Consider the following 26,263-nt stretch of genomic DNA (forward strand, 5'->3'; position numbering starts at 1 on the left):
AACCGTCTCAAATTCAAAGCAAGCTTCCAAACTTATTCTAATTAGCTCTTTTTTCACCGCTTCTCGGTTTGGAAACTCTTGACCAACAAACAAGTTTGAACCATCCGTGAATGAAAATGTGTCATTATCAATATCCACATCCGCAACCAAATTTGCGTCATTAATTGCAACCACATTTGCCTCGACCTCATTTGCGTCATTACGTGCTTCATCACATAACTCCACTGTGTTACTACGATCCACATGCATGGCATCCACATTATGTGCTTCGTCAAAAAAGACACTGCTACTATTACGATCCACAGAAACAATATTCAAGTTAAAATATTCATCAAAATGCCTCTGTTCGTTAATATTGCAATTGTTTTCATCAATACCATATCCGTGCACATTATCAAAAGAATCAAAATAAGCAACACGTTCAATTTCAACTTGAAGCACTGACCTACTTCTCGAACAACCAAGATACAAATATGCTTTCAAATCATGGTCATTGTCTATATAAATTGGTTGAATGTTGCATGGCAAATCTAGAAGATAACTCAACCTCAAGTTGGCAGTGTCTTCTACTTTTCCAGCTCTATATAGTTCACTTTTTAAAATTTCAAAATAACAAATATCATCATCCACCGGAATAGCGACAAACTTTGCATTGGGCCCTGGATTCCATTTATATATTAGCCCCTCCGTCACTTCCCATTTCCCGTCGAAATGAACAACAATAACTGTTGGCATATCTACAAAATGCACCAACAAATATGATAATTAGAATGAGCAAATTTTTTTAATAACAAAAAAAAGGCAGCAAATGGTCGACCAAGAAAATTTCTTGGTCGACCGCTATTATGTCGGTCGACCAAGATGAATACATCACGGTCGACCGACTTAATAAGAGTGTGGTCGACCAAGAAATTCACGGAACATGGTCGACCAAGAAATTCAATAAACATGGTCGACCAATAAGATTTTGGTCGACCACGAAAAATTCTTCTTGATCGACCATCTTAATTTTGATAGAACAAAATTATTGATTTTTATTTTGGTCGATGAAGAAAACAATAAACGACAAGTATTATTGATCTTAATTTTGGTCGATGAGTTCAAAGAAAATGGAGAAAACTTACTGTGATTTCTCTTCAAATACAGACTACAGACAAATTGGTCTTCAAATACAGAAGAATGAGGCAAGATCTGGATCTGAGGAATGAGCACAACAACACCTGAGCACAACAACAGGGAAATGTGGTCAATTTCGATTTAATGTAATGCGGAAGCAGCAGATGCGGTAGATGAGTTATTTAAATTTGGGAAGCCGATAATGGGGGAAAATGTGGGGAAAATGTGCGTGAAACGAGAAGAAAGAGAAGATAACAAAAGTTATAATGTTAATTAAGGTTAAATGTACTAATCAAGAGTCAACTCCTACTTTTTTTTTAAAAAAAGTCAGACTCCTTGTTTTTTAAATTCTTCATGTATTAATCCTATTTTTTTAATTGCCCCGTTAGAAATCCAACACAACAAAGAACAAGAGGATCATTTTAATTCTATTATTAAGTATTTTTTTAAAAAAATGTATTATTAAATATTATTTAATATGTTTCGATATTGTGTGCTTTAAATAATATTGGCTTCGTTGCACAATTATTTTGAATATTGCGTGCTTTAACTAATATTGGCTTCGTTGCACAATTATTATGATATTTTATATCTAAAATATAGATAAACAAGTTGAGAAGTTATTATCCTTATGTTTAAATTATTATTAAATAAAAATAACAAAATTTACATATCAACTATAATGTTGAAAAATATTAATGTCTTAAATCATCTCAGAAATAGTTGTGTTCTAATAGGTTCAAGTGATATAATATATCATTTTCGTCTCATGTATTTTGATTTTTGTATGTTTTTATACATAATAAGAAAGCTATTGAAAAAGTAAATTTATAATAAAATTTATTTTTCTTTTATGTAATAAAAATAATCTTAAATATAAAAAGTTGATTATATCATTGAAACGGACAAAAAAGAAATGTAATTTTATATTTGGAAGGGATAAAGTAATAAATATAAATTTATTTCAATACATAAGTTGAATGTTTTTCAATATTTATATTAATTAGTATATTATTTATTGAGCAATAAATACTTAAGAAACTCGAGGAAATAATCATTCAAATAAATATAGTACTTAAAATAACAACATAAAATATGTGGTTAAATTACCAATAATCAAATAAAATATATAAATAGCACTTACTCAATTAACATCACCTTTAGAGACATCAATAGGTATATCGGATTGGCTTAACTGACCAACAAAATTAAGTAAGTTGGGTTGGGAAAATTTCAACTCATTTAAAAGCGGGTTTCCACGAGCAAGCAGTTCGCGAGCCTAGACTTGCCAATCCGCGGCGGGCCAGGTGGCCCATGTATATAAGTATCTTATGAGACAGTCTCAAAATTTATATCCGTAAGACGGTTTGATCCAGTTCATATCTTAAGTGAAAAATAATACTTTTGGCATAAAATATAATAAATTTTTATGGGTCGAGTCAGGTAAAAAATCTGTCTCACAAACTTAATTCGTGAGATAGCCTCATAAGAGTTTTTGTGTCATTTTATAAATATGTTACATCATAATAATAGAATATATATATTCAACCACGTAGAATCAAGCTGACTGGAGCCAAGCTGATGGGAACCCAACTGAACAGAACCCAACTGATCCTACTCCAAACACTGACAACAACAATCCTTTTGGACCATGCTACAAATGAAGTAAGACTCATTCACCCTCGCTGTTGATCGATAACCCTTCAGTACATCTCAGAACTTGACAACAAATTATTGCTTTTATTTCGCAATTAGAACCTAAAAAGATACATGGAAGTCTCTTGGATAGCAGTTGGTTAAAAGCAATGCAGGAATAATTAAATCAATTTGATAGAAATAAAGTTTGGCATTTAGTTCTTAGGCCTTCTCATCATTCAGTCATAGGAACCCGATGGGTTTAGAAACAAATTGGATGAAAATGGATTATGATTAGAAATATTGAAAATTATTTGCACACGGCTTTAGACAAGAAGAAGACATATTTTTGTGAAACTTTTGTACCAATAGTTAGGCCAGAGGCGATCATAATATTTCTTAGTTATGCTGCTTACAGAAGCTTCAAAATGTTTCAGATGGATGTCAAGAGTATCTTCTTGAATGGATTACTAAAAGAAGAGGTTAATGTTGAAGAACCTCCAGGTTTTGTTAATCATACATTGTCATATCATGTTTTTAGATTTTAAAAAGTATTGTATGGATTAAAACAAGCATTTTGTGCCTGATATGATACTTTATCACAATTCTCGCTTAATCATTATTTCACAATCGGTTATATTTACATTAGTTAAAAATGATCATATTTTGTTAGTCCAGATTTATGTTGATATTATCAACTAACCCAAAATTATGTGAGAAGTTTTAAAAGCTGATGTAGGACAAGTTCGAGATGAGCATGATAATGAACTGACGTTCTTTTTTGGGCTTACAAGTGAAGCAGATAAACTCCAGGATTTTTATCAACCATGTCAAATACACTAAAGAGTTGTTGAATCATTTCGGAATTGAAACTTGCTCAGCAACCCCTATGAGTTCATTAGTTAATCTCGATAAAAACGAAGTGGGAATATCAGTCAAGGTATCAATGCATCGATGTATAATAGGTTTCTTATTATACCCAAATGTCAGACAATCTGACATTATGTTTACAATTGCATATATGTTCGTTTTCAGTCTAATATTAAGCAATCACATTTATTAGCTACTAACATAATATTAAAATACTTGAAACGAACTCAGAATGTGGGAATTGTTATCCTTAGGACCCATATTTCAATTTAGTTATGTAGGATGCAAACATGACAGAAAGAATATAAGCGGAACTTGTCAGTTTCTTGAAGACCAACTAATTTCCTGGTTTAGCAAAAAATATACATCAATTGTCATTTCAACAACCGAAACCTAATATCTAGCCGCTGGAAGCTGTTGTGTCCAAGAGCTATGGATTCAACAACAATTGAAAAATTATGGAATTGATGCAACAAAGTCACCAATCTTCTGTGACAACACAAAGTGAAATCACAATCATGTATAATCCACTTTTTCACTCTTGGACTAAGCATATAGATATTCAACACTATTTTATAAGAGATCATGTAATAAATAAGAACATCATATTGGAATATGTCTCCATAGAGAAACATGCAGCCGATATCTTCACTAACCACTCGACGAGGCTAAGTTTTGTCTTGAGAATGCATGTGTTTAAGGGGGAGCGACTCAAGGAGCCTTATTGATAAGACAATTATCAGTTGGACTTGGAGCCACAGTGGTTTATTAGTACTTCTATCCTGACTAATCTTATCATGTATTAATGGTTGTGTTGACACATTTATTTCTCAATTAATTGTTTTAGGGCATTTGACCATTTAAATTATTTTAAATTACATTAATTAAGTGTTATTTTTTTAAAAAAAATTGTTTAAACATTTTAATTAAATCTCTGATTCGTTCATACGACGTACGACATTTTTTAAATTTCAAGTTTTTAATCGACAATGTGACGTGTATCTTGACTGTCTGACTTAAGTTACACATATAAATATCAGTTACCTGAATTCATTTTATTCCATCACATTTCAAATTTCTTGCAAACTCTTCATATTCCTACTTCTTATTCTCCTTGCATTCAAACTATTCTTACTTTTCTTCAAGAATTTTCTGTAGAAATGACTATTGTTTCATATATTGCCAATGCCAACACCAACGCCGTTGATTTTGAATCTATTTATTATTTGGAAGATGCAGCTATTGTTGACATCTTCAAGCTAACGGAGTCATCAGGACTCAGATTTTTTTAGCTCTTCTCTGGATATCTATGTGCAAGAACTAAAAATTTCTATGTCAAGGGTTCAATCTCTATAGCTAGAAAGATCATCATATCACTGGGAGATCAGATGCTGATGATTGACGTATCTTTATTTGTCGTGCTCTTTTAGTTGCCTACTGAATGGCTAACTAACTTCTCTTATGTCCCAAAATCTATTGTGGAAGAGATGAAGAATAGATTTATGCATATGGTGAACCGATAAAAACCATTCGTAAGAAGAAGGAGATGAAGATGGAGTTTCAACTTCTTTCTGATGTACTGGCCAAGCCAATCTTGGATGAGGGATGCTTTTTGACGAATTCACGAATGAGAAAGTTCCAGGTGATGGCTGCTATTTCCACTAGGAAAAGATGAACTAGACAGCACTTCTATTACAGATACTCAAATCAATGATTTCCTCAAAAAATCAGTCTCTAGGTTTTTCCATTCCTCTAAGACTACTGTTTGAAGATGCTGGTGTTTCCTTGAGTGAACCAGTCTGCACCCTTCACAAATTCAAGATCCTGAATGCTCATAATGTCATTGCACTTCAGTCCAAGGGACAAGAACTAAACATTTCTCTTGCATATTTTATGATAATTAAATAGGAATTGAAATATGCGAAGAAAAAGATGATGCCAAAAAAAAAAACTGTTGATAAGAAGAGTAGCAAGGCTTTTGCACCAAAGCCTAAGAGAAAATTTGTGGATAATTTATCCTTAAAATAGGATTCTTGATTTTCTTGAATTCTTGGTAGGCAACTTTCGAATTTCCCATACATGTATTTCCTTATCATGTAGACTTTTATCTATCTTCTTGACAAACCTCTATTTTCGAAAATTATATATATACATGAAAATTTCAAAATCTAATATTGTATTATCATCTTTGCTTGATCTCCCTTTTATCTTGATTCATATGTGTATCAACTTTATCTCAAATATTATAACTTTATCTTGTATTTCCTTCTCAAATTTCGAAATTATGTCCCGCATTTTTTTAGATACATGGTTATATTCAATATCTCCTTATTTAAATTCTTGAATCTTGACCTATTTATTTATCCCCCAAAAAAATATCAAAATATAGGTTTATCATCAAGTTTAATTACATGAATATTTGTACGATAGGATTTTATTATGACACACAACTTTAAATAGTCTGGATAATCTTAAATAAAAGATATTGGATAAAATTGGTACAACTTTAAGTACAAGAATATTATCTCAAGTTTTTTTTAAAAAAATTCGCGGGTTTTACATTTTGTCTCCAAAACCTTCTTGTCACAAAAAATTTACCTAAGTAGGCTCAATCCTTGCATCTGATTTTAGCCATTGAGTTGAATTTTTTTAAATTCTTAGCTTTCTGCACTTTGTTTACTTTATAATGATACAATATTTGTTGTGTAGCATGCAGGCATGAGAAGTATATTGAAAGTGCTGTTTCTCATAAACTCACAGGAAATATTCAGTAATGTATATATCAGAATTTGGTGTTGTGCTAAGGAATTGTCAACATCAGCACACAACACTGCAGCAGAAATTATTTGTTAATTAAACAGGTATAATTTCAATAAATAAGCAGAGACCAAAATTTAAATCATGCACAAGTACGAATACTTGTGCGATGCCTCTTGGCAAAAAATTTACTATAAATGTATGTAAATGGTTTACACAAACCAATACTAGTGAGACTAACAAACCTAAATTCCTCGACAATCAAGGAAACCGAAATACATCAAAATAAATCATTATTAAAAAGAGATGCATAAAGCCAAAACACGAATTGCTCAAAAACCAAATAAAACCACTCGAACAATCAACACTCTGCGCCAGTTCAATCAGTGTTGTAGGCAGTGTTTGCAACACTGACTCATAACACCGGATAATAAGTCAGTTAGAGACACGGAGAACATAAAGCATTTAGAAAACATGAAAGCACAGAAACTGGGTAAACACAAGTTAATTAGAAAAAGGAAAAACCAAACAACGACAGCAAGAAGTCAGTCTGCATCATTAGTTTCAGCACTAGTATCAGCAACAGCAGTAGCTTCATTATCAGCATCACTTTTTGGCTCAGTAGTTGCTCTCCTTTTTTTGCGAGAATGCACGCCAACCTCAAGAAGAAGCCGATAATCAGCAATTTGATTTTCATAATAAGCAATGATGTCCTTGTCTTGTTTGATTTGCTGAAGGCCAAAGTCTATTTGAGCTTGAATCTCGGAGGTGGTAAGCAAGATGAACCCTTCAGGGATGGATGATGATGAGGGCCCTGATAAACATAAAAATTGTACATTAATTAAATGTTTTATAATATAAATATATAGTTTTTGTTTTATTAAATGTTTAAATATTATATGTTTTATAATAAATTGTATAAAATATAAATTGTTGTGCAATTACAAGTTTTTATTATTTTTTACAGGTTCGATAAAGCAAGAATAAACTTGGCGTTGCAAATGGGATTAAGATGATTCTTGGACCTATAGAAAGTTGATGTTAATATCTACAATATTGGTGGCAAGCATGAGATAAAAATCCTCTCACAATTGGGATCAAATTAAGCAACAAATAAAGTTACCAAAGGAGTGGCAGTTTTACCATGCTCTAGTATTTTGACCATATCTCTCAAAGTACTTGGTCAAATGGTCTGAAAAAAATACCACAACTAGACAACTCAATTATCCACATGTTTCTTTTTATGTGAAGAAGCAAATTCGGAGAAGAAGATTTTCAAAAGTGATGTGTAATATAATATAATATCTTGGAACACCAATGAAGACTTATGTGTAAAAAAATAATATTTTATTTGTGGTTGTCTCCCCAAATTTGGCTATAAATAGGGGTGCATTGTAATGTATTGAGATATCCCTCATTCTATGAACAAATCTTTGAGTTCATAATATTTCTCTCTATAATTTTTCTTTATTTCTTCATTTAAATACAATTAGCATGTTAATTTTATATTCAAAGTTTTACACTTTGAATAATGAATAGCTAACTTCCTAAAGTTGAGATGATAAGGTGAAACTCTTGGCATGATAATAAGGTTATTAAAAGGTAAGAATCTATGTTTTATATTATTTAATCATTATTTATTGTTTATATTATATTTATTTCTTTAAGCATTTTTATACCCTAGTTATAAGTGGGAGTTTTGATTTATTGTTGCTATATGTTACACTAAATTCTTGGAACCATTTAAATGTTAGTTTGTTATTATCAACCATTTAAAGTGGATGCCTTGATTTATTATATATGAATATATTATAATATTAAATTACTTGTAACCATTTAAATGTTTGTTTGGTTTTACCAACCATTTAAAGTATGAACCTTGATTTACTATATATAAATATATCATAATATTAATTTGATGGTACCATTTAAATGTTAGTTTGGTTTTACCAACCATTTAAAGTGGGAACCTTGATTTAGTGTTTACAAATATATATATAGCACAATAAATACTTGACAACATTGTTGTGGACTTGTAATTACCTTAGCTTCCTCGTGGATACGATATTCGAACTCACTGAATTATACTACTTGTGGACAACCTGCTCTTGGGAGTGCAACAATCAAAGTCGCAACAAGTTTTTGGCGCCGTTGCCGGGGAAGTATAATTTAATTTCAAGTCTATTTAATTTTGTTTATAGTTTATTTTTCTTTATTTGAATTTTTATTGCTTTTGTGTGTTTTTATTCTTTTGCATTTGCATTTGCATGAGCATTTGGTCACGTACACTTAGTGGTCGACTCATTCGAAATAACCATTTATTTTTACAAAACATGGCGGAAGAACCCATCCAAGAAAATGAAGATGAAATTCAATCTCAACATGATCATGATAGACGAAGAACACTTAGAGATCACATGAATCCTACACGTACTAGTGCACCTTCATGTCTAGTTTTTCTCCCTGATGCATCTCATTTCAATTTTAAGCCTGGTATTATCCAAATTTTACCCAATTTTCATGGCTTAGATTCTGAAAATCCATACATGCATTTACGAGAGTTTGAAGAAGTGTGCAACACATATAATGATCTAAATTGTAGAATGAACATCATTCGACTTAAGCTTTTTCCTTTTCTTTAAAAGATAATGCTAAAACTTTGCTACAAAATATTAGATCGGGATCCATTCGAACTTGGGATGAATTGCAACAACAATTTTTGAAAAAGTTTTTTCCATCTCATAGAACAAATTCTTTCAAAAGGCAAATCATCACTTTCACTCAAAAACAAGGAGAAACTTTTTATCAGTGTTGGGATAGATACAAAGAATTGCTTAATCTTTGTCCACATCATAGTTTTGAAATTTGGAGAGTTGTTTCTCAATTTTATGAAGGCTTAACACCTAAAGATAGGCAAATTGTTGAATTTATGTGTAATGGAACATTTGAAGATAAAGATCCAAACGATGCAATTGAGTATCTCGATTCATTAGCTGAAAATTCTCAAAATTAGGACACTATAGGTACAATCGAACCATCAAACAAGATTCAATCTCCTACATCTGGTGGAGGTATGTACACTCTCAAAGATGAACATGATCTTCAAGCTAGATTTACCTCTTTGGCAAGAAAAGTTGAGGCATTTGAATTGAAAAAGAATGGTCAATTAAAATCTGTTCAAGAAATTGTGTGTCACATCTGTGATACAAGTGATCATTTTACAAAAGATTGTCCCACTTTGCCCTCTTTTAAAGAATGTCTCCATGAACAAGCCAATGTTTTGAACAATTTCAAAAGGCCAAATTTTGAACCATTTTCTCAAAATTACAATCCAGGTTGGCGAAATCATCCAAATTTTAGTTGGAAGAATGATAATGCTGCACAATTTTCACAACCAAATTTCCAAAATCAACAAAATTTTCAAAATTATGCACCTTATGTTCCTCCACCTAAAAGAAATTTGCAAGATACATTGAATTCTTTCATTGCAAAGTAAGAGTCTATCAATACTCAAACTGCTCAAACCATGACAGATTTGAAAGATACTCTTGCTAAATTTGCATCTGCATTTAATGTTCATGAAAAAGGTAAATTTCCTTCACAACCTCTGCCTAATCCCAAGGATCATCATTCACAAACTGGAACTTCTGGAACTCAATCGATGGATCAGGTAAAATCTGTTATTACCCTTTGAAGTGGTAAGGTTGTGGAAAAATCCATTCTTGAACCTTGTGAAGATGATGATAAATCAACTCCAAAGGGTAAGGAAGTGGAACCCATAACTTGCGAAGAGGAGGTTCAACAGACAGTGTCACCACCATTCTCTCATGCATTGAAAAATAAAAAAAAATCAAATTTGAATTCTGATATATATGATATTTTTAAACAAGTAAAAGTTAATATTCCTTTATTAAATGCAATAAAACAGGTACCATCATATGCCAAATTTTTGAAAGACTTGTACACTGTGAAAAGAAAATTGAATGTGAAAAAGAAAGCATTTTTAGCCGAACAAGTAAGTGCAATCATTCAAAATAATAATACTTTGAAATACAAAGACCCTAGTTGTCCTACTATTTCATGTATTATTGGAGAACGAAAGATTAAAAAAGCCTTACTTGATCTTGGAGCTAGTGTGAATTTACTTCCATATTCAGTTTATCAAGAACTCAATCTAGGCGAGTTAAAATCTACTTCGGTAACACTTTTACTTGCCGATAGATCTGTTAATGTGCCAAGAGGTATGGTAGAAGACGTATTGGTCCAAGTTGATAACTTTGTATATCCTGTCGATTTCATAGTTTTAGATACACAACCTATCGAAGCTTGTAATGCAATTCCTGTAATTCTGGGTCGTCCATTTTTAGCAACTTCTAATGCTCTTATAAATTGCAGGAATGGAATAATGAAGTTGTCATTTGGTAACATGACCTTGGAGCTCAATGTTTTTAATTTTTGTAAGCAACCACATGACAAAGGAGATGAAAATGAAGATGAAAATCTTATTGAAACTCTTGTTAAAGAAAACATTCAAGAAGGGAGTACTCGTGATCAATTAGATATTTGTTCAATTGAAACTGTTAAAGAAAATACTGAAATTGATCTTGATGATTTTATCAGGTATCACTCGTTACCAGGATCAGAGAAAGAATTTGATGCAAAATATGAGAACAAAGACGAACCACCCATATTGGAGTTAAAACCCTTGCCAGAAGAATTGAAGTATGCATTTCTTGGAGAAGATGAAACATATCCGGTGGTAATTTCTTGCAAACTAGAAAGTGATCAAGAAGGTAAATTAGTTGATATGCTTAAAAGACATAAAAATGCAATTGGTTGGACACTAAAAGATCTCAAGGGCATTAATCCACTAATTTGCACACACAAAATTCATTTAGAAGAAAATGCTAAAATATCTCAACAACCACAAAGGAGATTAAATCCACACATTAAAGATGTTGTGAAAACTGAAGTTCTCAAACTACTTGATGTTGGGATTATCTACCCTATTTCTGATAGTAAGTGGGTAAGCCCAACACAAGTAGTTCCAAAAAAATCTGGCATCACAGTGATAAAAAATGAAAAAGGTGAATTGTTAACAAGTCGAGTCCCATCTAGTTGGCGGATGTGTATTGATTATAGAAAATTAAATGATGCCACTAGAAAAGATCATTTTCCATTACCATTTTTCGATCAAATTTTAGAAAGAGTAGCAGGTCATCCATACTACTGTTTTCTTGATGGATATTCAGGTTATTATCAAATTCCCATTGCACTCAAAGATCAAGATAAAACTACATTCACATGTCCTTTTGGAACATTTGCATTTAGAAGGATGCCATTTGGATTATGCAATGCCCCAGCAACATTTCAAAGATGTATACTAAGCATTTTTTGCGACATGGTTGAAAATTGTTTGGAAATTTTCATGGATGATTTAACTGTCTTTGGGAATACATTTGATAATTGTCTTGAAAATTTGGAAAAAATTTTAAAAAGATGTGAGGAAAAAAATTTTATTTTAAATTGGGGAAAATGTCATTACATGATTACTTCTGGAATTGTTTTGGGACATGTTGTGTCATCTCATGGAATTGAAGTTGATAAAGCAAAAGTTGATGTCATTGCCAATTTACCCCCTCCAAAAACCATTAAAGAAATTCGCTCATTTTTGGGACATGCTGGATTTTATAGGAGGTTTATAAAGGACTTTAGTTTAATCTCTAAACCCATTTGTAACCTCTTAACAAAAGACATTGCATTTGAGTGGACTCAAGAATGTCAAAATGCTTTTGATAAAATCATTCGACATTTAACATCAGCTCCTATCATGCAACCTTCTGATTGGTCTTTACCATTTGAAATCATGTGCGATGCGAGCGATTATGCAGTCGGTGCAGTATTGGGTCAAAGAAGAAACGGTAAGCCTTATGTGATATATTATGCAAGTAGAACTTTAAACAATGCTCAAATGAATTACTCCACAACTGAAAAAGAATTACTTGCTGTAATATTTGCATTAGATAAATTTCGTTCTTATTTGATTGGATCAACGACTATTGTGTTTACTGATCATTTTGCTATTAGATATTTGTTGACCAAACAGGATGCAAAGTCAGGACTGATACGATGGATTTTTTTGCTCCAAGAATTTGACATTGTGATCAAAGATAAAAAAGGAACCGAGAATGTCGTAGCCGATCATTTATCGAGACTAGTAACATGATCATCTTGTGAAATGACACCAATTAACGATAATTTTCCTGATGAACATCTATTTTCAGTTACTATTACACCTTGGTTTGCTAAATAGTAAATTTTCTTGTGACATGAAAAATGCCACCCCAATGGAGTTCTCAAGATAAAAGAAAATTTTTGAATGAGGTAAAAAACTTTTATTGGGATGATCCGTATTTGTTCAAGTATTGTCCGGATCAAATTTTTTGATGTTGCATACCCGACAATGAGGTAAGTAGTGTCATTAAATTTTGTCATTCAGAAGCATACGGAGGACATTTTTCTTCAAAGAAAACAGCTGCAAAAATCTTGCAGTGTGGATTTTATTGGCCCACTTTGTTTAAAGTCACCCACGAAATCTGCAAGATCTGTGAAAATTGTCAAAAATTGGGTGCGATTTCAAAAAGAAACATGATGCCTTTGAATCATATTATTGAAATTGAAATCTTTGATTGTTGGGGAATAGATTTTATGGGACCTTTTCCACCGTCGTTTGGATACTTGTATATTTTAGTTGCAGTCGATTATGTTTCCAAATGGATAGAGACAATTCCATGTCGAACAAATGATCATAAAATCGTCATCAAATTTTTAAAAGAAAATATTTTTAGTAGATTTGGAATTCCTCGAGCAATGATAAGTGATGGGGGAACTCACTTTGTTAATAAACCATTTGCTTCATTAATGAAAAATATGGTATTACTCATAAAGTAACTACTCCTTATCATTCTCAAACAAATGGACAAGTTGAAATAGCTAATAGGGAGATAAAACAAATTTTGGAAAAAACTGTTAACTCAAATAGAAAAGATTGGTCTCTGCGACTTAATGATGCACTTTGGGCATATCGAACAGCTTTTAAAACATCATTGAATATGTCTCCCTATAGGTTGGTTTATGGAAAACATTGTCATTTGCCTGTGAAATTGGAACATAAAGCTTATTGGGCGATCAAAACTTTAAATTCAAGCATGGATGATGCCAACAAATTGCGTAAATTGCAACTTAATGAACTTGATGAACTCAGAAATGACGCGTATGAGAATTCAAGGATTCATAAAGCAAAAATCAAATCATTTCATGATAAAACAATTCTTAGAAAATCTTTTGAGATCGGTAAAAAAGTTTTGCTTTATAATTCTCGACTTCACATATTCCCAGGAAAATTACGATCAAGATGGACAGGCCCATATGTTATAAAGCATGTGTATACTTATTGAGCTGTGGATATTGAAAATCCTAAAAATGGTGATATTTTTAAAGTAAATGGACAAAGGCTTAAACCATTTTTAGAAAATGAAATCTTTCAAGAAGAGTTTATTTCCCTTTCTGATCCTTGATTTTTTTATTTTTTTGGTGTTGCATTTAAGTTTGTTTGTTTATATTTCAGGTTTTTTTAATCTTTTTATTTTCCCGGTTAAATGGCGAATAACGGTACTCCGTGACTCTCATAGTCGGTTAAATCAGTTTCCCACAATTGCTGATACAAAAATAAAAAAAATCATTTCTTTTCTTTTCAAAATGGATGAAATTCTCTCAAAAATTTGTAAATATTTTCCCTCTGTTTCTGAAAATGTTCTAAGAAAAATTTATGCAGGAAGGTGTGAAAGATTGAGATTGCTAATGCAAAAAGGAATTCCAGAAGATATTCGTCTTGTAATAGAAGCTAAGGTCCGATTTGGAGGAAAAGTTCCACAATCATTCACTAGTAGAATTTTTGGCTTTTACTTCGCCACTAGTTACTTCGGCTATGATTAATTATGAAGTAGTATATATCAATCAACTTCGGTAATAACAGCGGCGAAGTAAAACATTATTTTTTACTTCACAATTTAAAAAACACGGGCTTCAATTCTAATTTTTTGTATCATTTTACTTCGACAGAATAGTTTTAATGAAGTGAAAAGTTAAAAAAATTTGAAACTTAAATTTAGTGAAGTAAAAAAATGAACCATAATTTTAATTAATTTACCTTAAGTGATGAAGTAATAAAATATAAAATAACACGTCAGATTAAAATTGTGTCGAAGTTAAAGAAAGAATTACTTCACCACAACTCAATAATTGCGAAGTTGATCTCTATTAATTACTTCACCACAACTCTATAATTACGAAGTCGTTCTCTATTAATTACTTCACTACAATACAAAAAATGAAGTCTTTTAAATCTACTACTTCGTAATTAAATATAAATTATGAAATAACAAAAGATCAAATATTTACAAACAAAAAACAAAGCCATTTAAAAATTTGAAACATGAATGTTGGTGTATCAGCGACGGTTTCGACAAAATCGTCGCTCATTAGCGACGGCTTTTCTAAACCTGTTGCTAGTAGCGACGGTTTTTATACCATCGCCGATTCATATAGCGACGGAATAAATCAACCGTCGCTCAATAGCAACGGTTTAATACAATCCGTCGCTAATTGAATCGGTTGCAAATCCTATCGCTAGAAGCGACAGTTTAAATATAACGGTCGCTAATAGCGACGGTTTCTACACCTTCACAAATTACCTATAAATATCCCCGTACTCTACCATTTTCCTCCGCACCGCTTCACATTTTCGGTATATTTTTTTCTCTTGAACGATTTTATTTTCACTCTAGATAAATTTTTAAGCTTCAATTTTTAATTTATGATCAAGAATTTAATTTTGTTGCTCGTTTATTTTATCTTTTTAATTTGTGATCAAAAATTTAATTCTGTTGTTCGTTTATTTCATCGCAAGTTAAATCATTTTATATATTATTTAAAAATATAATATTTAGATTAGTTGAGGAGATTATTTAAAAATATGTATAAGAAATTATAAAATTAAATATTTTTTATTAAACTATAAAAATCAATTTTTTTTTAAAAAAAATATAATTTGCGACGATTTTTTAGATACTGTCGCACATTAGCGACGATTTTGAAATATTCCGTCGCTAATTAGCAACGGTTTTTATATAGGCCGTCGCTAATTATCGACAGTTTTGAGTTTAACGGTCGCTAATTAGCGACGGTATAAGTAAATATGTCGCTAATTAGCGATGGTTTGTATTTAAACCGTGGCTAATTAGCGATGGTATGTAAAACCGTTGCAAATGTGCGACAGTCTATCCCACAAAAACCGTCGCTAATTAGAATGTAGTTTCATAATAGCGAAGTCATTCGCATCAATTACTTCACAAAATACAAAACTTGTGAAGTTGTACAACACATTTACTTCGTCATTCAATGTAAACTATACAGTTATATATAAGCTATTAGTTCTGCACTTTACGAAATCGACGAGGTAGAAGGCGTTGTTTTACTTCAGCATCAATCTAATTTCGATCAAAAACTTCGCTAATTTCTTGGATACGACTTCGGTGATAATGCGAAGTAAAATGATTACATATTACTTCACGTGCGTCTACTTCGGCAATTATATACCTATTACATCATTGAATATGCGAAGTAAATCAAGGAAATTCTACTAGTGATTGCTCATTCGGTATTTGCTTGGATTAGGAAAAAGCACTTATGCGAAAAAACGAAGGGCCAAAAGTTTAGGAGTTTGTCATAAGTGTGCAAGATGGACTTGTGACAAACGATGCAGATCTTTGGGATGTGTTTCCAATAACAGAGAAGATAAAATTGGTTTCATTAAGAATAGGCTGAGTAAGGAGTCTTTAGATAACATCTTATTGACTCTTGAGACGCATTCTAGTGGACATGTGCATATTGAACTTCTCCGTTTATGGAAACAATTCCAAGATGAGCGTCATAGTCTTGGGAATCTGACTAAAAAAGACCCTGTTTGCCAATTTATAAGAAAATTGGATGGGAAGCATATCCTCGACTAATAGAAGGCGTTGAAGCCGTTTTTGGACGTAAAACCAGAAGAAAATTGTGAGCCACAATCACACTACTGTTTATATGCATGTGTGTCATTATTGTTTTTACTATTTATTCTATTTACAGCTGTGACCCATAGTTTTGTCATGATAACATATTACCTCTATAAAATCTCTCATCTTTCTCTCTATTTTCGCAGACAAAAAAAAAAGTAAAAACATGGCTGGATCCTCTGCACAAACATTGAAAAATATTTGTGTATTTTGTGGGTCGAGTCCTGGAAAAAATGAAGTGTTTGTAGAAGCAGCGAATAATCTTGGAAAGATATTGGCTGAGAGAAAAATTCACTTGGTATATGGGGGAGGTAATATTGGGTTAATGGGATATGTTTCAACATCTGCTCATCTTGGAGGTAGTCAGGTTTTGGGTATTATTCCTACAGCTTTAGCTGAAGGAAATATTATAGGTGTTACGATTGGGGAGGAATTAAAAGTTATTTCTATATATGAAAGAATCACTCAAATGATTGAAAATTCTGATGCTTTTATCGCACTACCAGGTGGTTTTGGTACATTAGAAGAAATTTTTCACACTGTTTCTTGGGCACAACTTAATATCCATAATAAACTTGTGGGCTTGTTGAATATCAATAATTATTATGACAGTTTGTTGACATTTCTTGATAAAGATGTGGAACAGAATTTCATTTCAGAAAATTCACGACGGATGCTCATCTGTGACTCGACTGCCGACCAATTAATTGATGATTTGGAAGCTTTTGTTCATAAGCCTGATCCGATGATAACAAAGATCAATTGGTCGCAATCAAGCAGTAAGAAAAGGAAGTTGGATCATTGATTCAAAAGTCGTGGATTGGTTTGCGTTTGTTTCAGTTTGTTATCTTCAATAAAATTTCAGTTGATATCTTTTTCATTATGTACTCTTTATTAATAGTAATTTTGACATTAGGGACAATGTTATATTCTTATTGGGGGGAGAACAAACTTATAAAAAAAAATTAAAAAAATTTTTAAAAAAAATTAAAAAAAATATATTATTTTAAAATAAAATCATGTTTATTGTTTGTATCTTAGTAATTTTTGCAAAAATGTCATACATTACATGTTTGAAAGATTTAAATTAGAACATGCATTAATCTATTTAAGAATATTTAAATTTTTATTTGAAAAAAAAATCAATTTTAATATTCTGATCAATATAAAAATATGATTTATGAAATCTTTTTGAGTGATTAACCATTGTGATAAAATCAGGTATTAAAGTATATGGCCCAAGATATACCTTATAAGAGTGCCTAAAATTTTAAACTCACACATATTTTGTGAGTGAGTGGAGAGGACTGAGAAAACAGCTTTCGAGCCTTTATTGATCATGAGAGAGACTATCTATTGTTTAGATCTTGAGTTCTTATTTTGAAAAAAAAATGATATTTCCTGAAAAAAAAAGGAGAAAAATACAAAAAGAAATATATTGAAGATCTATGTAATTTTTAAGTTATATGCTACGACCCATTATATCTCTCATAAAAAAAAAGAAAGAGAAAAATTTATTGTACAAATTAAATAAATATGTGGTCAAGAAGCATAAACTTAGTCTGATTCCATGATGTTATGAAAAAAAATAATAATAATATATCAGAAAAAAAATATATAATAAGAACAACTAGATTTTGAATCAATGGATTTTCTATCTTTTGATTAGTTTGGCTCGTTTGTCTGTCTGCATTCTGTAAATCATTTTTCTGAGCATTTATCTGTATTCCAACTCCATGAGAGAAATCGTTGCCATAAATTGAAACATTTATTAACCTGTGAGGATATGGAGTTGAGACTCTTACTAGGAATTTCTGAAGGCCGTGTACATTTAACTACCTGAAATAAGCTTTGAATTGATCATCTCAAATTATTTCATAAATTATAATTATGATGATCTTGATATAACTTTGACAGTTTTCAAATTTAATTTAAACACTTAGATAGTTTTGATTACATTTCTATTTAAATTAATCAATATGTTTTGTATTGCTATTAACGCTTAAATTACTAGGGACTAGCAATAAACTGGTTGGGAGGTGTGATAAACATAAAAATTTTACATTAATTAAATATTTTATAATATAAATATATAGTTTTTGTTTTATTAAATATTTAAATATTATATGTTTTATAATAAATTGTATAAAATATAAGTTGTTGTGTAATTACAAGTTTTTACTATTTTTTACAGGTTCGATAAAAAAAGAATAAACTTGGCGTTGCAAATGGGAATAAGATGATTCTTGGACCTATAGAAAGTTGATGTTAATATCTACAATATTGGTGGCAAGCATGAGATAAAAATCCTCTCACAATTGGGATCAAATTAAGCAACAAATAAAGTTACCAAAGGAGTGACAGTTTTACCATGCTCTAGTATTTTGACTATATCTCTAAAATTACTTGGTCAAATGGTCTGAAAAAAATACCACAACTAGACAACTCAATTATCCACATGTTTATTTTTATGTGAAGAAGCAAATTCGGAGAAGGAGATTTTCAAAAGTGATGTGTAATATAATATAATATCTTGGAACACCAATGAAGACTTATGTGTAAAAAAATAATATTTTATTTGTGGTTGTCTCCCCAAATTTGGCTATAAATAGGGGTGCATTGTAATGTATTGAGATATCCCTCATTCTATGAACAAACCTTTGAGTTCATAATATTTCTCTCTATATTTTTTCTTTATTTCTTCATTTAAATACAATTAGCAAGTTAATTTCATATTCAAAGTTTTACACTTTGAATAATGAATAGCTAACTTCCTAAAGTTGATATGATAAGGTGAAACTATTGGCATGATAATAAGGTTATTAAAAAGTAAGAATCTATGTTTTATATTATTTAATCATTATTTATTGTTTATGTTATATTTATTTTTTTAAGCATTTTTATACCCTACTTATAAGTGGGAGTTTTGATTTATTGTTGCTATATGTTACACTAAATTCTTGGAACCATTTAAATGTTAGTTTGGTATTATAAACCATTTAAAGTGGATGCCTTGATTTATTATATATGAATATATTATAATATTAAATTACTTGGAACCATTTAAATGTTTGTTTGGTTTTACCAACCATTTAAAGTAGTAACCTTGATTTACTATATATAAATATATCATAATATTAATTTCTTGGTACTATTTAAATGTTAGTTTGGTTTTACCAACCATTTAAAGTGGGAACCTTGATTTAGTGTTTACAAATATATATATAGCACAATAAATACTTGACAACATTTATAAGTTTTGGTATATATTATATACTTATAAGATAATAATATATAACATAATATAAATATGATTATTTAATATATTGGAACCATTTTATTAAGTGGATTTCAATAATGTTCGTTAATGTTAACTTTATTAAAATACCAAGAGTGGATCCTTTAATCTCAACTACTTAAATTAAAATTTGAACAACTAAAAATTACCAATTAAAGATTCAAACAACTAAAAGAAAAAATAAATAAAAAGACATTGTAGTGGACTTGTAATTACCTTAGCTTCCTCGTGGATACGATATTCGATCTCATCGAATTATACTACTTGTGGACAACCTGCTCTTGGGAGTGCAACAATCAAAGTCGCAACAGGCCCGGTGTTGCCAACACTCGGGGCAACATCAGTAGCAGGTGAAGAGGCAGTGACATCAACCTCCGGGGCATTTCCTGCAGCAAATCAAGGGAGATCCACGACCCGATTTCCTTTGAAAAATGAATGGGCAATCTTCAGTGATTCCCCTAGTTTGATCAGTCCTTCATCTTCCTCCTTGGCAAAGCCCTGAGTCTTCAGGAGGCCATAAATAAGAGAAAAAAATGGGAGTCAGGTAGACTTGAGTCCTCCTTCAGCAAATTGAAGGACCGTCTGAAACACCAGTTTCCCAAAATCAAACGCCCGAACTGTACCAATATCAAATAGAACAAAGGCATGCGGCCTGGTGACCACCGTGGTGTTGGAGGAGGGTATCCAATTTCGGATGGCCGTCTTGTGTAGGACCGAATAGAAAGACGTTAAGCTAGCAGCTTGTAATGCCCGAGATTTTATCCTTTTGATCCAAAATTATTTAATTGATGAATTGACGTGATTATGAAAGGAAAAGCCCGAGAAAGACAAGAGGAAAGCATGTTATATGTGTGAGGCCAGAAGACCTCGCGCATATGCGCGAGACGAGGCGCGTATATGCGCGAGTAGCAAATGCTGAGGCAGAAGACCTCGCGTATATGCGCGAGATGGGGCGCGCATATGCGCGAGCAAGACTTATGTTCAAGCGCTGAGACAGTAGGTCTCGTGCATATGCGCAAGACGAGGAGCGCATATGCGCGAGCTGGTGACTTCCATAAGTGCCGAGACAGAGAGTCTCGTGCAGCGCCGAGACAGTAGGTCTCACGCATATGCGCCGGTGATGGAAACGCATATGCGCGAGACGTGCAGTATGAAGATTGAGCCACATGTCTTTGCCATGCATATAATATGTGAACTTATTCATTTTCCTTTAGAACCTGCAGAAAAGAACCGAGGGAACTCCATGAAATTCTCAAGCTTTTGCAATTTGTAGAAATTTGATTGTGCAAGATCCGGCCGTCAGAATTTCGATCCGAGTTGAGTTCTGTGCTTCTCTTGTCAAGAGCTTCAACGGGACGTAAGTTTTATTACTTTCCTATATGGTTTGAAAATATGGTATTGAAGAATCATGATATGATTATATTATGTGTTCCTAAAATTGTGATAATCGTATGTTCGAAATCGGATTGAAGAACGGACAACCTATGTAATTGTTATCAATTTTCAGCCTATATTGAATGAGATGGTACAGATTTGATATTATGGGTTGAAATTGTGATTGATTATGAGCTGTGAATTATATCTGTTGATATCTGAGTTGCTATATATATCGAGATTGTGCTGTTATGCCGTCAAACAGAATTAGATTGAGTTCTGATCATATCCAGTATTGTCTTGAGTTGTATATGATATTGTACTTCTCGAAATGTCATTCCAGATTTGGTATTGAAGGCTTCAAAGATTGAACAGAGTCAGATTGAGGTTTGAATCAACCAAGAACTACGAAAAGAAAGGTATAAATTAATGTTAAACCGGGAGATACAACTCGAGTAAGAGATAGATTGAGTTTCCCAAAACCACATACTATATTGTTATTGCTTTGATGTGATTGCAATTCATGAGATTGATATGCTTAGTCTATTGAGTTATAGCAAAGCATGTATTGAGTTTTTGGCAGAGGTGCCAAGTCACTGGACGTTGGTTGATATCGATGTGCTTAGGAGTAGATCGACTCCTATTGTAGAGATTCGATATAGAGGGCCAATGTCTGGGAATATGAACGTACCACCATCTAGCTGGGAAGAGTAAGTGGGAGACTGGTTACGTTTTTATTCAACCGGGATCCCTAGATAAGAGTTGAGTCAAAGAGTAAGAGTTAAAGAGTTTGATTTATTGCTTTGTATCGATTTATGTTTTCGTAGATTATGATGCATATTGTGTTACAAATGTTATATGCTTTTGTATATGTTTATATGAAATGCATATATACGTTGTTTATACTGGGAATAAGTTTCTCACCGGAGTTATCCGGCTGTTGTTGTGTTTTTATGTATGCATGACAACAGGTGGGACAGGATCAGGGTCGAGAAGAGCTTGATAAATCGAGATTAGAGTGGTGATCCGGGCTTAGAAGTAGAGCTGTTGTTCAACACATGACATGTAGTTGATAAACAGTAGTTTGTTATGACCTTCATTTGTACAAGACTTGTACTTTTGATCATGTTTTAGATATTGAACTTGATCTTGTAATTTGAATGAGATGGGACCTAACTTGTTGTAGAAATTTGTACACTTGTTTATAAAGTGTTCAACATTTGAAAAAAAATAATAATTTGCGACCCACTTTATTAATTAATCCATTTAATCCCAAAGATGATTGAAAAGAATGAGTTAGCGTCCGGGTCCCTACACAGCTGCCAAGCGATGTGGGCAGACATGGCACTTTGTGATGACACCCCCAGTCAGGACAGTATTGACTTCATCAATGTCAATAGGGGGTTGTCCTTAGTGATTATTGGAGTACCGTAGATGTCATTGATAATAGCTGGAGAGAATTGGTAAATGGCATCACGCAGGAATACGCTCCCAAAGCGCACTGAAGTGTCATCACCGACGGCATTAGTGAGATTGCAGTAGAACTCTCTCACTGGTCTTTGTGGATAAGACTGAGCTACGCTCACAGTGGCGAGTAGTTGTCGATCTTTGAGGAACGGGATTAAATTGTATCGTTCATATACCTCAGCATCCACGTTCCTTTCTTCCAAAAAATCTCGATGGGCATATAGATTCCATTGACTCACATCAACCTCACAGTAGAAAGCATGTGAGAAAGCAGAATTGAGATCATAGTCTTCATCAAGGGGGTTGTCGTAGGTGTTGGCAACACCGATGCCAACATCAGCTGTAACTTCATCTTCTTCAGACTCAATATCCCGACCAGAGCTATTATAGGTCCTTTATGTTTCAGACCCAGGCTCAGATTTCGATGGAATCCTTTCAGATGATTCCGATTGAGCTTCTCCCTCTTTAGCCACCGATTCCTGTTTATTTTTTTCTTCTCGTAGACTGTTAAGAAAATCAGCTAAGGACTGTTCGCCCTTAGAGGAGAAGCATACCTCTTGAGGAGGTTCTGATGATTCCTCCGGTGGAGCAGTAGAGGAGGTTGAAGGAGCCGAGGTTTTCTTAGAGAGGGTTGGCCACTTTCGAGCAACCAACTCATAGTTGTCATCATCAGAGTCATATCCCGATGAGAAATCTGGATCGAGTGTAAAGTATGTGGCCATCCGAGGTTTCTTTGGTTCGGAAAAATCAGGGCTATACCCTGCTTGTCGTTTTGAGCGTCGTCGCATAGGTTGAGGAGGGAATGCTCTCCGATATGCCTCGTAATCTGGTGGGTTGTCGATATCGACTGGATTACCTGGCTCACCAGAAGAAATTTCTTCCAGTGGAGTGGGGTCTCGATCAGCAACCACAATCTGTAGAGGGTTATCAGTAGAAGGTTATCAATAGAAGGTGATGTTGATGGTGTTGCTGGTGGTGTTGTTGCAGAGGGAGGAACACCACGACTGGAAGCCATTTCACTGCGGATATCCAGCGAATCAAATTGGTTATCTGCCATTTTCACGAAGAAGAGTGTTATAATATAGATCGAAAAAAAATTTCACAGCGAAGGAGTTCAAGATCGACTACGGAAAATCAGAGAAAAAAAACGAAAGGTAATTCGCATAAAATTCTTATGATTGACTATAAAAACCCTTGCTGCAACGGTAAGACTTTTTATTCCGGAAGAGTCTGATAGTAACGGTAAAAAAAACGTAACAGTCTCCTCTAGGCCCAGCGGTAACATTTTTGAATTTACCCAATTACATAATTGCTATTCTGCCCTTCCTTCAAATGGTAATTAGATTGTAATCAGTGATAAAACATTTCAGAAGATGATCCAATGAAAACCCATGTCGATTATAACTCACTGACACAAGAAGTCACATAAATTCAAAAACTGGGTAATTAAGGTTTTCATCAACCGTCATAGGTTAACACTGATATGTCACTGTACATGATGAGTTCACGAAACAAAAATCAATATGCATGTCCCAAATATTCCTCCAATATGATGAATTATTAAAATGTCAGAAAATGTATAAATTGTGTTGTGTCAGAACTTGGTGTTGGCAACACCTCCTGGCGACACCACTGAGTTTTATTCAAACTTCCATTAAAATTTTCTTTTGATTCTGCAATGGTAGCTCCCACACTAGAAGAACGGTTTTCAATGGACTCCCCTAGGTAGCTTTTTCCATGACTATTTTTACTTAGAAGTGGTAGCTCTCACACTAGAAGAACGGTCTTCAATAGACTCCTCTAGGTAGCTTTTTCCATTTTCTTCTAAACATTTTTTTATTATTTACCTCTTTTCTGTTTTTATCCTTATGCTCTCATTTCCCAAGTCACTTTTTCACATTAGACAAGATCACGATTTCCATGAATATCCTCTACTATTCGATGCCTTGGATTGAGCATAATTTATTCCTCAACATTTGATTGGATGTATGAACACTAAGAGAGTACTTTTCAGATATTGTTTTCACTGTTCAGACTTTACACCAATAAATAGGATGGTTATGATTCTGCAGTATGCCTAGTATCCTAAAAATAGACATGTCAAAATGGTGTTGTCACCGGTGTTGGCAACACCAATGACAACATGTGTGTGTGATTATTGTACGCACATGCTGAGAGACTTCCGAAGATTGAAAAATCTCTCAAAATCTAAAGGTTTCGTGAATATATCAGCCAGTTGATTTTCAGTCCTAACAAATTCCAGTCGAATTATGCATTTTTCAACCAAATCTCGAATAAAGTGATGTCTTATGTCTATGTGTTTTGTTCGAGAGTGTTGAACAGGATTCTTTGAAATTTCTATAGCACTTGAATTGTCACAATATACAATCATTGCATCGCTATGAAAACCATAATCCTCAATCATTTGATTCATCCAGACAAGTTGTGAGCAACAACTAGCTGCTGCTACATATTCAGATTCAGCAGTGGATAGAGATACACAATTTTGTTTCTTACTAGACCATGACACTAGGTTATTGTCTAGATAGAAACACACACCTGAAGTGCTCTTCCTATCATCTAGGTCTTCAACCCAGTCAGCATCAGAAAAACCTACCAAATTTGTGTTTGTCTCTTGAGTGTACCACAATTCTAATTCTAGTGTACCTGCAATGTATCTAAGTATACGTTTCACAGCTTTTAGGTGTGATATTTTTGGATTTGCTTGGTACCTAGCACACAAACACACACTGAACATGATATCAGGGCAAGTAGCAGTTAAGTACAAAAGACTACCAATGAAGCTGCGGTACATGGTGTTGTCAACACCGTCAGCAACATCATCTTTAGATAGTTTTTCACTCGACCCTATAGGAGTTTTCATATGCTTAGAATTATCATTTGTAAAACTTTTTAATCAGATTCTTAGCATACTTGGATTGACACAGAAATATACCATCATGCAATTGTTTTACTTGTAATCCAAAAAAGAAGTTCAATTCACCTACCATGCTCATTTCGAATTGCGATGACATGCACTCAAAAAAGTTATTAACAAGTATTTGAGATGAAGCACCGAAAATAATGTAATCTACATAGAATTGACAGATCAAAATATCATGTTTCAGCTTTTTAATGAGAAGAGTTTTATCAACTTCACCTCGTTTGAAGCCCAAGTTGATCAAGTAATCAGCCAACCTACCATACCATGCTCGTGGAGCCTGTTTCAGTCCATACAGAGCCTTCTTTAGTTTGTAGACGTGGTCCATGTGGTGTGGATCTTCAAATCCTTTTGGTTGACTCACATATGCTTCCTCTTTCAAAATTCCATTTAGAAAAGCACTTTTTACATCCATTTGATACAACTTGATGCGCATGTAACATGCTATGGCAAGAAACAGTCGGACAGACTCAATTCGGGCTACATGAGCAAATGTTTCATCAAAATCCACCCCCTCAACCTGCGTGTACCCTTGAGCTACCAACCGAGCTTTATTTCAAATAATGTTACCAGATTCGTCTGTTTTATTTTTGAAAATCCATTTTGTTCAAATAACATTGGTATTTGAAGGTCTAGGAACTAAATCCCATACATCATTGCGCACAAATCGTTTCAGTTTTTCATGCATTA

The 26,263-nt window shown here is 33.0% G+C and overlaps 1 pseudogene; it reads left to right on the forward strand.

The window, feature by feature from the left end:
* Positions 1-3,041: 3,041 nt before the first annotated feature.
* On the forward strand, positions 3,042-16,454 carry LOC142531728 (uncharacterized; annotated as a pseudogene).
* Positions 16,455-26,263: the final 9,809 nt, after the last annotated feature.

The sequence above is a fragment of the Primulina tabacum genome, chromosome 17 (assembly GCF_025594145.1).
Source record: "Primulina tabacum isolate GXHZ01 chromosome 17, ASM2559414v2, whole genome shotgun sequence".
NCBI lineage: Eukaryota > Viridiplantae > Streptophyta > Magnoliopsida > Lamiales > Gesneriaceae > Primulina > Primulina tabacum.